A 16107-nucleotide genomic window follows, 5' to 3' on the forward strand; every position below is an offset into this window, starting at 1 on the left:
AAACTAAGGTTTTGAGGATGTATGTTGCATCTGTAATTATTTATGCATTTGATTAGAAGTGATTGAAATTAAATTATGAAGTTGAGTTATATTAGCAGTGTGCAATTTAAAATTACTCTTAAATTATTCTGCTATACTAATTTAATAAAATTCAAGTGGATTTTATGAAAGATTTTGAGTTATTACAGTGTAAAATGATACATTATTACAACTTATGAAAGAGTTAGAGCAAGTAAGGATTAAAAATTATAACCATGTAGTATTTTAAATTAGTACAACTTGTGGAACAGTTACCAGAAGTAAAGAGGAAAAGTTATTACAATATAAAATTATAATTTAGCGGAACTTACAATTGAGTTGTAAAAAATCCTAATTTAGAGTTGAGCAACCTCAAAAGCAAAACTTAAAATATTTAGTTTAGCTGTTCAACTTAAAATTTTATCGAAGTTTGTTGCCTTGAAATTTTAAGTTCACCCAACTTTTTCTTTTTTACAGTATGAGTGACTACACCAGTATGAGCTGCATATGAAGGTATAAAATGGTCTTTATGGCTCCTCAAATGGACATTGACTCCAAAAGCAAGTCAACCCCCACTATCATGGATGTTAAATTACCTTGAAATACTATACCATGAAAAAAAATCCAAATATAAACAGCGCAGGACATGAATCTTCAGACATATCACCTTTTAGAATTGGACGGAAATGTTGAAGGGCGTCACTGTGTGAGTGCTGTGAAATTAAGCATCAGCCCTCACAGGTCACATCACGGCTTCAAAATCAAAAAGACGTCAGTGACAAAATGACATATTTCTAAAAATCAGTCCAACAAAACCAAAAGTTGATATCACAGTCTACATCTTTCTTTATTATAATGTATGGCTGCCAATCAGAATTGCTACCAGTTTAGTGACAATTGCACCATATCATAAAACTATTAATGTAATTATCCACCTGAATATTTCCTCCCCTCTATGTGAATGTGTGCGCATGCTAAAGTATGACTGTATTTTTAGAAGTTGTTATTCCAAGTAACATCCAGCCGTGCTGCAATAATTCCTTTGATTAGGGCAACAGGTAAGAGGCTGGTAATCTCCCTCCTGCTTGTCACAGGATTTAAATGCTGAAAACAGTGGCAGGTCTGCCATCATCACTCAACAAATGACAGCTCAGCTGGGGAAACAGACAGGGGTGCTGATTAAAAGGAAAGCACTGTTCGTTCAGCCAACCACACAGTTCCACAGGTATCACAAGATATATGCCAGGGGAAATAATATTAGACATGTTTCCCCAAAACAGCCTAATTTGAAAATAGCATATACCACAAATATAAGAGAAACAAAAATATCTATTTTTAAAAAGTAGCTGTAGTGACACTTAAGTAGCTACAATCCAAAACAAACCTGCATATATTTCATGGGTTGGTGACAGACAAGCAAAATGTCTCTTTTTAAGTTGCTTCAGAAGTGAAAAGAATGACACTTCAAGTGCTAACAGCATATGTTCCCTCCTCAGGAAATCGACCCAACCCAAAGCCTGACATGCAGCTCTCTGTGGGACTCTGTTGGCTGCGTTGCTGCCACAAACAGCACCTGTCAGGGCACCAAAAGGACACGCTCATTTTATCCCCAATGTCAGCTGTGTTCATCTTCAATATTGCTCTTTTGAGAGTCTCTGCAAAGGGACATCGAACATCAACTGTGTGACTGGAGGAAAGCTATGAGAAAACCCCTCCTCCCTCTTCATCATGCAGCTGTGTCCCAAAGGGCTCATAAGGTAACCAGACCGAAAACTGAGGGATGGAAATGGAAACAAGCAGGAGTACTAAAAGGATAAAATACATGAATGAAATATGATGTGTACTAAGTAGTGGACTACAACATGATTCGACAAGCATGTAAACTGTTCCAACTCTTGTGTCTGTGCTGCAGCTTCCTGGAGCTGGCAGTCCGACTGAGACTGGCGAACGACACCAGTTCACCAGTCAGAATTATTTCTATGAGCATCTCATTAGCCAACACATTCAAACATTTCCACCCCTGGATAATCTGGATACAATCAAAGCATACAAGCAACCACTTTTTATTCATATTAATATATTTCACTGTTGGTTACATGTTGGTTGGTTACGTGCCCTGTTGGGATTGGGACACTCGCAGCTATTTGTGAACATAGCTGTTTATAATTGTGTAATCATGATTATCTCAGAAGAAAATAAACATGGGGTGCAGTACAGAATGACATAAATTACCTGTGTCATTTTTGTTGTAAAAACCTGAAGCTACATGACATTATTGGCAACTTGGTGTTGCTTTTTTAACCTAATCATAGAAATCATAGAAGAAACTAACTCCCGCTACGTTCGTGCACCATCTTAAATGTTTTGAAGAATACATGGTGGCAAGAGTCTCCTCAGATCAACCAATCAGAGTGGCCGGTTTGTTTAAGACCGATGCAAATCTTCATGAAGGGGAGGGTTTCCAGACTGAGTCGCTTTGTATTGAACATATAGAGCACTCCAGTCTGGCGTGCCAGGCTAGTATTTATTGTCCTTAAATGGGTATTTTTCTTTATAACGGTTCAATAAAATTGTATTATTTGGCTAATACTGCAATTTTGCCATATAAAAGAACAATTATAATTATTATTATTTATTTATTCTTAACCCTTATAAAAGGCAAAAAAATAAAAAATCCAAGACACAATCATCACTGTAAAACATAATAAATCTAACATTCAAAGGTAATTATTTCTGACATTTGCTGTGAAGTAAAATTTCTCTGTTATGACTCATTGTAGTAATAAAATATATCTCAATCTAAATCTGACTGTAGCTGATGGACATTTTTTTATTTATGTGCAGTACCAGTCTGACACACATTCCTGTTACATTTAATAAAACTGTGCATACAATGCAAAATACTGACAGAAGATTTAGGTGTAAAGTGCATTATTTCACTGGCTTCCTGTAGCAAATGATTATACATGGTGCCCATCTAAACTTCAGTCTGAGGTACAATTTGGTCAATATATTTTCTTTACCATTAAAGTATGAGATTAATTTTGAAGTATGAAATGAAAAAGAGCCATTAATTCTCACATTGTACATGCCAACACACTGGTATAAACAAAGTGAGTCACATCATGCTCTGAGCTGAATTCTTGCAAATAATCACACATAATTTTTTTTATTCTCAGTGGGTTAACCTCATTGGACCACAAACTCTATCATAGTGATCAGCACAGAAACTCTGATTGTTCCTATTTGCAGTGCCTTGGCCACACGTGCCACATGTGAATCCTAGCAAATGTGGATTTGTGATCAGGATCTTATAAATCTTGCGAGCATGGAGCTACCTCGCTGGCTTGAATGGAGGGAAAAGCTTGAGACAGCGGAACGTGGGTGAAATTGAAATAGAAGGTAGAGACAAAAGCAGAGGTATCCTGAGACTGGCAGAGAACAAGGGAGGAAGAGAGGAAGGCAGTCAGACAAAGAGAGAGAGATGCACAGGCAATAAAACATTTCACATACACTTTGACTTTTCAATTTTATCTTTTCTGTGTGATGCTGTCAGGAGCCAGCTCCCCGTGGGCCAAAGAGAGAGACAAGCAGGCAGGCAGAGAGAAAAGGTGAGAGGGAGATTTTTTTTTCTGCTTAGTGAGTCATATAGAAACAACACAGAAAGAACATCATTCTTTTTGCCTTAGAGAGCGATGGACGACTGTCTTTAACAAGGACACAATTAGACACATACACACAGGGAGAGAAATTCTCCCTTTCCACCATTATGCTGGCTAATTAGTGGATTACATTAGCGGGGACCAATAACAGGAAACCATTCAACCCCAGCTAATACTTGCAGCCATTATACAGCATAATTTGTGCTGGTATGACATGGAATACTGCAGGGATGAAATCTGCGCACAAAGCTGCAAACGCACACCACTTTAGTGGTTCTTAAGCCCATTTCAGGCCTTTAATCTGTAACACTGGATTCATCTATCTAAGTAAATTTTATTTTGGCTGTTTGTTACATAAAAATTCCATTATAATGCAGCTCCAAACATGACATGACCTTAGCAGATAGAGCTGTAATTTACTCTCCATATAGCAAGTGGTGCGTGACAGACGGCACTGCACTGCTGCAGAGTGGTGTTGAGGTGAAAAGATGAGAAAGAGCTCCGACCTTTAAGGGACTGGGGACAGATTGAGTCTTCCAATTTAGTCAAATGAAGAATCATTGTATTTTATAGTTTGCATATTTCAGTAGATATTTAACTGCTGGTTTATGACATGCAAATCATTATTTCTCTTTTTTTTTTTTTTTTTTTTTTTTTTTTTACAGCTAAAAAGCATCCAAACTTTTTGGAAAGATGAACATTTAACCAGACTGCAGTAACACAATAAAAACATATCTACATGACAAGACAGCATTAAGGAGGATATATAATCATGCATTATATCAGTGTCACCCAAACTAGGGGGTCCTAAAATAGTTTCAGAGAGCCGTCAGATGAAAAAAAAAAAAATAGAGCCTACATTTATCAGATAAATTTGGGATTTTTGTAAAAAGCAAAAAAAAACAACACATTAATTCAAAGAGATTAATTTGTGAAATGAATGCATTCAATTTTTAAACATTAATACTTAAAAAAGAAAGCATATTAGTCCTGCCACATTAAAAACTCAAATTGCCCTTATCTCGGCGGGAGAGGCGGATATTGGACATGTAGTTTAAAGACTGTTCATGTAATCCACAAAAAAGCAATTTCTTGTCCTTATTTATGAAGAATCTGACTGCTTATAAGCGTTACATTTAGAGGATGGCTGCAGGATGACACGTACAAAGAGATATGTTATGTTGGAGATAGTGGTTCAAAAGATGTGGGAACCATTGTATTAGATAAAGATTTGCTTTTTTGTAATTCCAACTATTCCACAAGGTAACCAGTCTGTATTCTGGTATTGTGCAGAAAATCTTCATGCTACATTCAGCATGAAATCAGATTGTGATTGCAATTATTTTTGAATCATTGTTTGATTACAATGACATGTGGATTGTCACACCAACTGTTATGCTCTGGTATATGGGGCAAAGTAGCTGCTATTGGAACATTTTCATTGTATAATAGATACATTTCATTCATTTCTTTGGTTTTATTTATGGCTTTCCTTTCCCAAGCACAACATTTTCATGTAGAAGATGAAAATGAAAAGGTGTCAGTAGTGGGACTTGGAAACAAAGCACATGACTGCCCTCAGAATCACATAAACATAGCAGGGAAATACTGTAAACATAGCAGTATATCAGCATCATTTCAAGTCACTGTAAAAAAAATATCTTCCAGCATTTGCCAAAAGATTAACAGCACTTCATTCATGATTTACTTTGATTGTGACACTTTTTTAAGTTAAAGATACTTCCAAAGTTTGTTATAATAGCCATTTAATGGATTTCTGTCTGCAGCCCAGAGGTTTCTTTAATGACATGCAAGAAGTGGCTTATGAAATATGGATGGGGTCCTATGACAAGGTTCTGGCAGTGAGTGGAAATCTTTTACTCTAATGCTGTGTATTTATGCTCCCCTAACAATTGCATGAATTATACGCTATAAAGAATGTCTAACAAAACTGTTACAATTTTTCTAAGACAAAACAAATAAAAACATAAATTGTCCACATTAGACATTTGATAACATTCCACTTAAGAACATGAAGCAGTTATTCTGTCCTTGTGGCCATTAGATTATGGAAGCCAATAATAAAATAAAGACAACTGTGCCATACTTGATGCTTTGCATTTCAGTGATAAGCTCAGCTGTTAAATGTTACATAATTATTATCTTGTACAGTAGTGTGATGATTAAAGATGCTCAATTGACACACATATTCATATTTCCACCCCTTGCCAGGAAATTACAATGACTATTTTTTCTAAAAATTACCAGAACTATACCTAGAGGTAGCCTTTCCTTAACCCTTGCACTAATCGTAACCTATATCCCACACAATATAGTCAATACAATCACACAACATCACTCTCTGTCTTTTCCCAAACACACAAGAGCAATGCTGCAGAAATAGGAAGAAGCAACATTCCTGCTGTTTATCTAGTCATCTGATCTGACCAGCAAGTCATGTGTTGGAGCTATGTAAGAGTCTTGGCAGGATGCTTTAGGCTAACCCTAACCTAATATATTACGTTTTGTTTTCAGCATCTTAACTTTATCTTTAACTGTGCTCTTCTTTTTTTTTTTTTTTAATTGTGAATGAGTCTTGTCCACTTAGATACACACAGCTGCTGCGTTCTTTTCTTAGAAACACTGAGAACAATGACTTAGACCACTTTCATTGGCACTTAAAGGGCACTCTGGGTTTTTAGTGCAGCACCAGTACCACTGCAGTTTCTTTTTCCTTTTAAATTTACATAACCGGGACTTTTCTTGTCTATTTAACAGACGGTATGTCCTGATAAAGTCTGACTTGATTGGTTAATTATCACACAAAACAAATAAACCAGTTCAGAAAACAGCCATTATCCACGAGTCGTTCTCTTAATTTCCTCCCTCAAATATTGACAGTTCAACAACTAATAATTTTGCTGACTTCTATGATAAACTTGTGTGTATTGAAGCATATTTCTCTCCATTGTTGGCCTGGCTGTGTAATAATAGCTATCCAGGAGAGAATGGTACAAAATCAAGTTTTGCATTCTGGAGCAAAGGTCAACAGTTTAATTGGAAGTGCAAATTACGTTCACATGTAATCCCAAAGTGGATTGAGCCATGGGTAAAGTGAATGTGCACATTGCAAGAGTGTGTGCATTTAACAAAATGAGTGAGAGAGAGAGAGGGGGGGGATTCTGGAGTATTTTTAGACCCACACGTGTAGCCAAGCTCCAATCTTCACCACTAAAGTGTTGTTTTTACTCCTCCAAGCCTTTTTCACACAAGCTGGGATACTCCTGCTGTCTGCTACTGAATCAGCTGATGCTGTCACCTTTTTTTCCTTTTTTTTTTTTTTTTTTTAAAAGAAATAGTAAACACTGACTTGACGACTGTAGCCCCCCAGCCCCCATCTGTGATTTAGCAGCAAGTATTTCCCTCTTTTTCTGTCTACTGTCTTTTTCCCTCCCCATCTATCGCCTGTTCTCTCTGTCTCTGCTGCTGGCAGGGTTGCGAGTCTGTAGAGAATACCCCGACACACACACACTACCCACCCAACCCCCTTCGTCATTGTATCCAGCCTCCAGCCACACTTACCCTTGTAGTGAAGACACACGCTCTCATCATTGATCTCTCCATCTTTGAGCAGCGACTGGTGCCACTGAATATCGTTACAATCTACAGAATCTGAACTGGAGACGGCTGAGGCAAAAGTTTGGAGCGGCCATGTTTGGAGCTGTGACTGCTAAGTAGAGCTGAGTCAAGAGACGTGTCAGTGCAAAGAGCAGAGAGTAATACTGAGGCTTTTAGCAGTGTCACAGGCCAGTGAAACTAAACATGCATGATGAGACAGTGTTTGCATCTTAAAAACTTGTCAGCGCAAGTTCACAAGCTGAATGACCCTGTTAGTAACGCCTGATGTTTCTTTGCATAGGGAAGAAAATAAGCTGCTTGATTATGTTTAAAATGATCGTGGCGTAAACATGTCAGACCATTGTCTGATTACAAGTGGATTGAATATGAAAATATACAGGTACATCTCAAAAAATTACATTATTGTGAAAAATTTCTTTTTTTTCCACTTATTTTTGAATGTGAAACCCATTTATTAAACAGATTCAAACATTCATTTCTTAAAATTGTGATAACTGTGGCTTATAGATAATGAAAACCCAAAATGCAGTGTCTCAGAAAATTAGAAAATTGAGAAAAACTTCAATCTTAGAAAGTCATGGTGTCACACCCTAATCAACTAGTTAACTCAAAACACCTGCAAAGGTATCCTGAGCCTTTAAATGGTCTCTCATTGTGGGTCAGATGGCTACACAATCATGGGGAAGAATACTGACTTGACTGATGTCCAGAAGAGGATCATTGACCCTCCACAAGGAGGGAAAGCCACAAAAGGTAATTTCTAAAGAAGCTGGTGGTTCACAGAGTGCTGTGAATCCAAGCATATTAATGGAAAGTTGAGAGGTAGGAAAAGGTGCACCAGCAAAAGGCAGAACCGCAGCCTTGAGAGGATTGTCAAGCAAAATCCATTCAAGAATTTGGGGAGCATCAGAAGGAGTGGACTGAAGCCGGACTCAGCGCATCAAGAGCCACTACTCAGACGCATCCTGGGCTACAAGTGTCACATTTCTTGTGTCGAGCCACTCCTGAACCAGAGACAACGTCAGAAGAGTCTCAGCTGGGCTAAGGAGAAAAATGACTGGACTGTTTTTCAGATGAAAACAAATTTAGCATTTCATTTGGAAATCAAGGTCCCAGAGTCTGGAGGAAGAGTGGAGAGGCACAGAATCCATGTTGCTGGAAGTCCAGTGTGAAGTTTCAGTGATGATTTGGGGAGCCATGTCATCTGCTGGTGTTGGACCACTGTGTTTTCTGAAGTCCACAGTCAACACAGCCATCTATCAGGAAAATTTAGAGCACTTCATGCTTCCTTCTGCTGACAAGCTTTATGGAGATGCCGATTTCATTTTCCAGCAGGATTTGGCACCTGCCTACACTGCCAAAGGTACCAAAAGCTGCTTCAATGACCATGATGTTACTGTACTTAATTGGCCAACAAACTCACCTGATCTGAACCCCATAGAGAATCTGTGGGGTGTTGTCAAGAGGAAGATGCGAGACACCAGACCCAACTATGTAGATGACCTGAAGGCTGCTATCAAAGCGACCTGGGCTTCCATTACACCTGAGCAGTGCCACACGCTGATCGCTTCCATTGCCACGCTGCATTGATGCTGTAGTTCATGCAAAAGGAGACCCAACCAAGTATTGAGTGAATGGAAATGAACACTTTTCAGAAGTCTGACTTTACTGTTTAAAATATCTTTTTTTTTTTTTTCATTAATCTCAAGTGATATTCTAATTTTCTGAGACACTGCATTTTGGGTTTTCATTATCTATAAGCCACAATAATCAAAATTTCAAGAAAAAAATGTATGAATTGTTTCACTCTATGTGTAATGAATCTAGATAATATATGGGTTTCACGTTTGGAAATGAGTGAAAAAAATATTGAACTTTTTCATGATATTCTAAGTTTCTGAGATGAACCTGTAATCCTGTGAAAGTGACATCTCCACCACCTAAGTTCAGTCTCAAGTGACTGTTGCATCCATATTTTGTGTGACATGTGAAAATACAGCAGTGTGTCAGAGATCTGTGCAAATATTTCAAATAAGAATTTTGGTGTGTTGACCTTTCCTCTACTCCAGCCCATGCGGAGGCTTGAGTGCTGCTACTGATAGCACTGGCATCTTCACTGCAAGGATGATGTTTATTTTATCACTTATTCTTTATAAACAAAAGACTGACCACTGTTGAGCTTTTTCCATTACAAATGATGGACAGAGGTGTCACTGATTATAAGAATAAATTCAGACATATCAGAGAATATCCACAAAAACTCAACATATGCCACCATATTGTAACTACCAACCATAGTCTAATGCTTCCACTACGAAGTAGAAAGGTTTATTGCAAGCAGGGAATGAAGCTGCATCTTGTGAGGATTGCTCCCCATTACATCCATTTACAACCACTGTTGCCTGATTAGATTTTGTTTTGTTTGGCTCAGAAGGAAAGAGATGGGCAAGAAAAAAAAGAAGATAGGGGATGTACCTCAGAGGGAGTAATTAAATTACCCCATTAAATATATCTGTTAATTAACAAGCTGCTATTGTGTTATTCAGCAGTTTGTTTACTTTATGGAGTCATATTGTTGATTTTCTGGCTCACTATAGTGATAATATGTGTTTTAACACTAAAAACTAAATAAAATGTGGCTTTTTCATCATGAAGTAGAACAATATTTATAACATCTTATTATGAGGATCAGGAATTGACTGAGAAATTATTTTATAGGCCGACCTATGTTTAAAAACATGATGATAAAGTCAGACTGTGCACATAAAGGATAACTTCTGAGCGAGCAGGAAAACAATTTGGCACCACCGAGCAGACATGTGACATCAACTTCAAAATTTCCATCAAGCTTCCAAATCACAGAGGGATTTTAAGTAACGATGTGACATCATAAAGTGCAAACTGAGGAACCCACAAATGCCTTCTAACAAGCTACAGACAAGCCATTAATCACAAGAGTCTCTGCATCTGAGTCTCCTGTCAGCAGAGACGGGAGATTTGGATTAAAACAAGAACTCTAAATGACAAAAACATGTAAACCGGTAAATCAGGCAACTGTCCTGCAACTTTTAGATGCATCCCTTCTTTAACACACCGGGGAAAAAAATGGCTGAATTTCCTCATTCACAAGTCACTCAGCTCTGCAGACGCCTGGTAAAGAGCTATTCATATCATTCTGGTGGGTTGGAATAGGGATGCACCTAAAAGATGCACAGTAGCAGGTCTGGAGGACTGGGTTTGGGCGCCCCTGGCCGGACCAGATCACCAGTCCATCACAGGATCTAGTTTAATCCAGTTCTAACATTTCTGTAATGGAGTCATAAAGTTTGAAGGGAACGAATCTCTTTTTTTTTTCTATGGAGACACAAGTATGACATTTAAGTGCAATTTCCATTTATTTTACAATATGTAAAAAACATTGTGAAAAGAAAAAAAAATTTATATTTAAAAAATGTCCCAAAACTTCATCTATCATACAGGGTTCAGGTCTCCCACTGTGTGTGCTGCTTTACCATCGCTGATGTTTAGCTCAATGCACGAATGACTAATTTCAAGTCCTGAATTTTGAACTGAGCACTTTAAAACTATTACACAGTAATTTTCCAATAATAGCCTTTATTTTCAAACAAAAGATCAACTACTGTACTTCAGCAACAGCCCTGCAATAATATAGGATTGTTTTGATATTATTTATTGTTGCATTATAATAACACTCTGTTTGGCATTGAACAGATATAATTTGATGATGAGAATGTAAAAAGCTTGCAGCGCATGAAAATTAATCAGACATAGCATTCAATGTTAATGCATATTGCATCATTAATACAGAACACATTACAGGGAGCAATCACATCTCAACTTCATTACTCTGTCAGGCTTGGCACGAGAGAGCAAACAGCAGCAAACAGTCGCTAAATGTACTTATCAGTGAGTGATGTCTGGCACTGGATCGACCTCCGCATCACATCACACTCATATGAATGATGCTGTGAAAAATTTGTTCTGTCGCTTTCATCAGTCAGCACAAATCTAATAAAATGTGTGTTGGGTACCGATCTGGGTGAAACTTGCTTGCAATGTTAAATGCCCATGAGCAAAAGGCATCTGCATTCTTTAGTAAGCCCAGATCAAACACAAAGAAAGTTCAAACTAAAGGCAGGTGATCTGTTGAGAAGAGCAAGACTGATTCCTCGTTCTGTTTCCTAATTGTTTTTAACATCCAGAAACACTTAAAACAATGAGACAAAATATTACATAACTTATCAGGTTAGGCCTAAAGGCAGGATGAGCGCTAATGCTTCATATACATTATGTATTCATCTTAATCAACTTATTTCATGGAGCCTGGGTTATTAATATGCAATCATGAGCCAGATGGTCCGGAAAGAAGAAACTAATATTGAAGAGGTAGCTTGTGTTATACTACATTCTGGGAAAAGAGCCTTATCATCAATTGCTACCAGATGGTTATTCGCCAGTATTGCTGTTAGGCAGACCCTGACCAGGACTGAAAGAAAACAACACAAGAACTCACCAGTTCAGCATCAATAACATTCAGCTGGAGAGGCTCATATCTCGGCCTGCAGAGACAAAAAAGGACAGACGGTGAGAAGGGAAGAGAATTTCATAAATCACAAACGCCAGAATCTGGACTTATTTGGCTGAGGCCTAAAACCTTGTTATACAGTGGAAGATCCTGAGCTGGGACTGAACCTAAGAGAGATGTCTGCATACCACATCCCGCTGTTCCCCTTGCCAAAGAAAACACAAAGGGCAGACGCATCAAGGGCTGTGATCCAACATGTTTTTGACATACTACAACAACACTGGGCTTGTCAGTTGGTTAGCCAGGCTGCTCGTCTGTTGGCCTTTTACTCCATCTGCCTGCTGAAGCTTCCACATTCACAGATCTTTTGGCGAGGTGTTAAACTATCCATCGGGGCGACTGGCAAGTTTGTCGAGACAGCTCTGAAAAGAAACAATACCAAGGATGCACAAGTTGGGCTTTTTGCTTTTATTTTCCAACTTATTGTGGCCACCCGCTGATCGATGAACACGTTTTTTTTTTCCTGTTATACTGCAGAAATTCAGCTTTCAACTTTATTTTTATCGCGCCACTTCACAACAATGTTATTTCAGGGCACTGTACAGGGACATCAGTTTGAGCCTAAATAATTAGAGATCATTAAGCCCCTCCTGTACTGTAATACTTATATTGTTAGATTCACTAACAAAAAAAACACTATAAAAAAAAACTGCCAGCAACATTAAACAAAGTTTAAGAGAGGTAAGCTAATTTGGACTTTTCAACTCACAGGTTACAATGCAACACAAATGTAAGAAGAAATGAGCGATGAAGGACATCAGCATCTCACACAGTTAAACTGGCATGAAGTGGATTCCAATTTACTTCCCATTAGAAGAAACGTCCAACCTTCAAGCAAATCAATACAATGTTGGCAAGTTTACCACTCTGAGAACTCATGCAGACGATTTTAAAATTTTCACCAGTAAAGACAATAAACAACCTAAAAGTAAACTACAGTGTGATATTCAGTCTTACTGTTTGCCTTTCAGTCAAAGCAGATATATTGTGTCTGGCTAAATGAACAGCAATATCAAACAACACACTTCAATAAAACGTTCAATCTTCTCAAATCTGAGTTCCTCCTGCACTGCACCACATCCGGGTCCACCTGAAAGCACGACACACATGGGCAATTTCTCTCTGTTTAGTGTAAATTTGAAAATTGTATATATGGGGCCAGATGAGAACAGGCGAGTATCAGGAATATCTACACCGACGGTATATCGGGCTAGACCAGAAACTTGGAAGTTAACTGATCAAATGACAAAAGGCATGGTTGGAAATTACTACAAGGTGGGAAAAAAAAGGAATCTTCTTCCAGTTCTTCGAGTTATGCAAATGAATAATAACAGCAGTGAATAATCTCCATTGCAATACATTGTTTGTCATAATAACAGGGATTAAAGCCCTGATCCCTGATCATACAACAAACAAACCGACAGCAGGACGTTAAAAATAAAAAAATCTAAGGCAATAAACACGGAGAATACAAACAATTATGATCTCATCTGGTCCAAATAAAACAAAACAAATAATAAAACACCTGCCCATCCAGTTAGCCTTTAAGCTTCTTATTCCACATCTATTCATCAAAATGCCTCCCAGTCTGAGTTTAAGCCACAGGTAAGGGATTGTTATTGCATGTGAGAGTGTAATGTTTGTCTCTATTATCACGGGTGGAACGTTTATGTGGCAATGTCAATAAGCAGGATTTGTTTTCTTTTGCATAATGGTGATGATCTTTCACTGGCTGCAAAGGACACAGTTTGTTAGGAGGAGTGGGAGACAGCTTTCTGCAATTTCACCGTTACATGCACAGAGACACTCTGTGGTCCTTGACTAAAAGCATGTTGAGATAACAGCATTTACGACCTGTGCTGCAATTTATACGAGAGGAAAATGGGTTCCCTGTACAAATACGGCTCATGCCTCATAATATATAAGTGGACAGAGCAAATTGGACAGAACAACGGGGAGCAGGCGTTAAGGCACCGTCTGCACCCGTTCATCAATTAATTTTAGAGGCTGCCAAGCAAGGTAAAAAAAAAAAAAAGAAGATGGATTATGGCCTATCTGCAGCGCAAATAGGCTTATGGAGTTACCTGCGAGTTATCCCTGAACAAATATCACACCACCGCCTGTGTGCGTGCGATAAAAAAACAGGTTTTGAAAATAGAAACCTGCAGCAGATACTATGCAAATCCAACAGCAGTGTCACCTGCTCACCTTAATATGGTTAAAAATGGGACAGAAATTCCCCAATAATAAACTTATATTTATTAGGGTACAGCCATGAAAACTGATGGCAGTGCCTGAATGTACAGACTGATCAGAAAATTACAAACTTAACAGGACAGTGGAAAAAATAAATAAAGGAGCTTATTTTGCTTCCCACTGCCAAATACGAAAATATAAACATCACAGCATAGTTTATTAGATTTTCCTTAATTTACATATGTAGCAAATAATTTAAAAAATCTAATAAAAAATAATAATCTTAATGTAAATAGCTGTAAGAGGTTCATGGTGCTTTATCTGTTAATGATTTGACCTGCAAACAGTAGTTTCCAGCAGTGTATTGATGTTTGCAACCCATACCTTTGTGTTCATGCCCTCCACTGCAGTCTCAATCACATATTATTCTATAAATAAGACTGCAAGTTATTATAAGAAAATAAACAAATCTCAAGTCCTGGCACTATTTAGTGTTTTTAAAGAAAATTAACATTAAGAAACTATGTTTTAATAATTCCTTCCCTGCTAATTTGACCATATAATTTCAGAAACACTTCCCTGATTTGACATTTAAACACTAAAATATACTCAGAATACAGTAAGAAACTTGTGCTCCCTGCTTGCAGCAACTAAACATTTTGCAGAGAGGGATGCATGCAAACCAGCTGCAGCTACCCGACTAAAAGAAGCAGTCCCTGGATTCCCCCTATTCTACACAACATATTGACATTTAATTACACAGTTGCAGGTCATTGCATGGCAAATATGGTGGTAAAAGGGAACTTGTATATTTGTGTAAATGAAGGATGGGGAGAAGCAGGCGGGAAAGCCTGTTAGTCATTTGACCATTAAAGCCACCGTGCAGAGAGCGCCGTGCCTGTCATCGGCTTCTGCTGTCCCGCTACAGCTAGCTTCCCTGGCTAGTCAGCCTCCCAGCCGGTGGAAACATCAATAAACCCGGCATTTCATCTTGTTTTTAAGCCCCAGCGGCTCTCTGACATGTGGTATTTACCTGGAAGAGAAGCCAAAGCGCCGAGCAATGCCATAGTAAATTCGATATCAATTTGTTAAATGTCCATTTTAATGCGTCTGGTTAGCTAGCTAGCAAATGCTACTGTCTCCAGCTGTGTATGTGTGTGTGTGTGTGTGTGTGTGTGTGTGTGTGAGTGAGTGAGTGACAGAGAGAGACGGAGTGAGGCAGACGGAGGTTGTGTGATGTCTGAATGATGCGAGGAGGATTTGGAGTGAGCCTCTCAAAGCCAGAGTGATGGAGTTTAAATGGAGGTGAATGTTAAAGGGACATGTTAAAATTCAGCACAGTAAAAACAAAGCAAGCGACTCCCCTTCCAACTCCAGAAATATCCCACTAGCAGCTATGAGAGAAATTTCACAAAGATTCACGCTGGTTTCTTACGTGATTTTGGCTGTTTGTGAGGACGAGGTTTAATCCGACGGAGGAGAGAGAGAGAGAGAGGGAGATGATGCCGAGCAGAGTCCCGGTCGGGAGTTCTCCCTGCCTGCGTGTCTTCCAGCTGCTGCTCCGTCCCGTCTCCCGCCTGCCGGAGTGTCCCGGTGCTCTTGTACCACTCGCCCTCCAGTGGAGAATGAGCGGCCCTGATGCGGTTTGATTAGGAGCCCCTCTTCAGATAGGCAGCGCGGCCCCCTCCTCCTCCTCCCCTTTCTTCTCCTCCCTCTCCCCACAACCTCTACCACCAGCGCCCGGCGTGCCTGCGCGTGAATTGGTCGTGTTCGTGCGCGCGCGGTTCTGTGTGTTTGTATGAGCGTGCGCACAAACGAGTGAATGAGTGCGCCTTGGTTTGACAGAGGAGTGAGTCATCCACCAGAACCACATCCAGCTCCTCCCCCCTTTTCCTAACAGCTGACTACTGTAGCCGCCATGCGTTGATAAAGACAAACAGTGCATGCCCACCCCCCTCCCCCCTCTCCCCCCTTTGTAAAGTCACA

At 39.0% G+C, this 16107-nt stretch overlaps 1 protein-coding gene across 1 annotated transcript in view; it reads right to left on the reverse strand.

Annotated features, from left to right (window-relative positions):
- Positions 1–15688, reverse strand: part of plcb4b (phospholipase C, beta 4b) — a 66030-nt gene extending 50342 nt beyond the window's left edge. Inside the window, exons 1-2 of the mRNA XM_079255238.1 lie at positions 15557–15688; positions 11854–11899 (exon numbers count right to left, since the gene is read on the reverse strand). The gene's annotated coding sequence lies outside the window, so the exon portion shown is untranslated. The remainder of the gene's footprint in view (positions 1–11853; positions 11900–15556) is intronic.
- Positions 15689–16107: the final 419 nt, after the last annotated feature.

Source organism: Telmatherina bonti, assembly GCF_933228915.1.
Source record: "Telmatherina bonti genome assembly, chromosome: 16".
NCBI lineage: Eukaryota > Metazoa > Chordata > Actinopteri > Atheriniformes > Telmatherinidae > Telmatherina > Telmatherina bonti.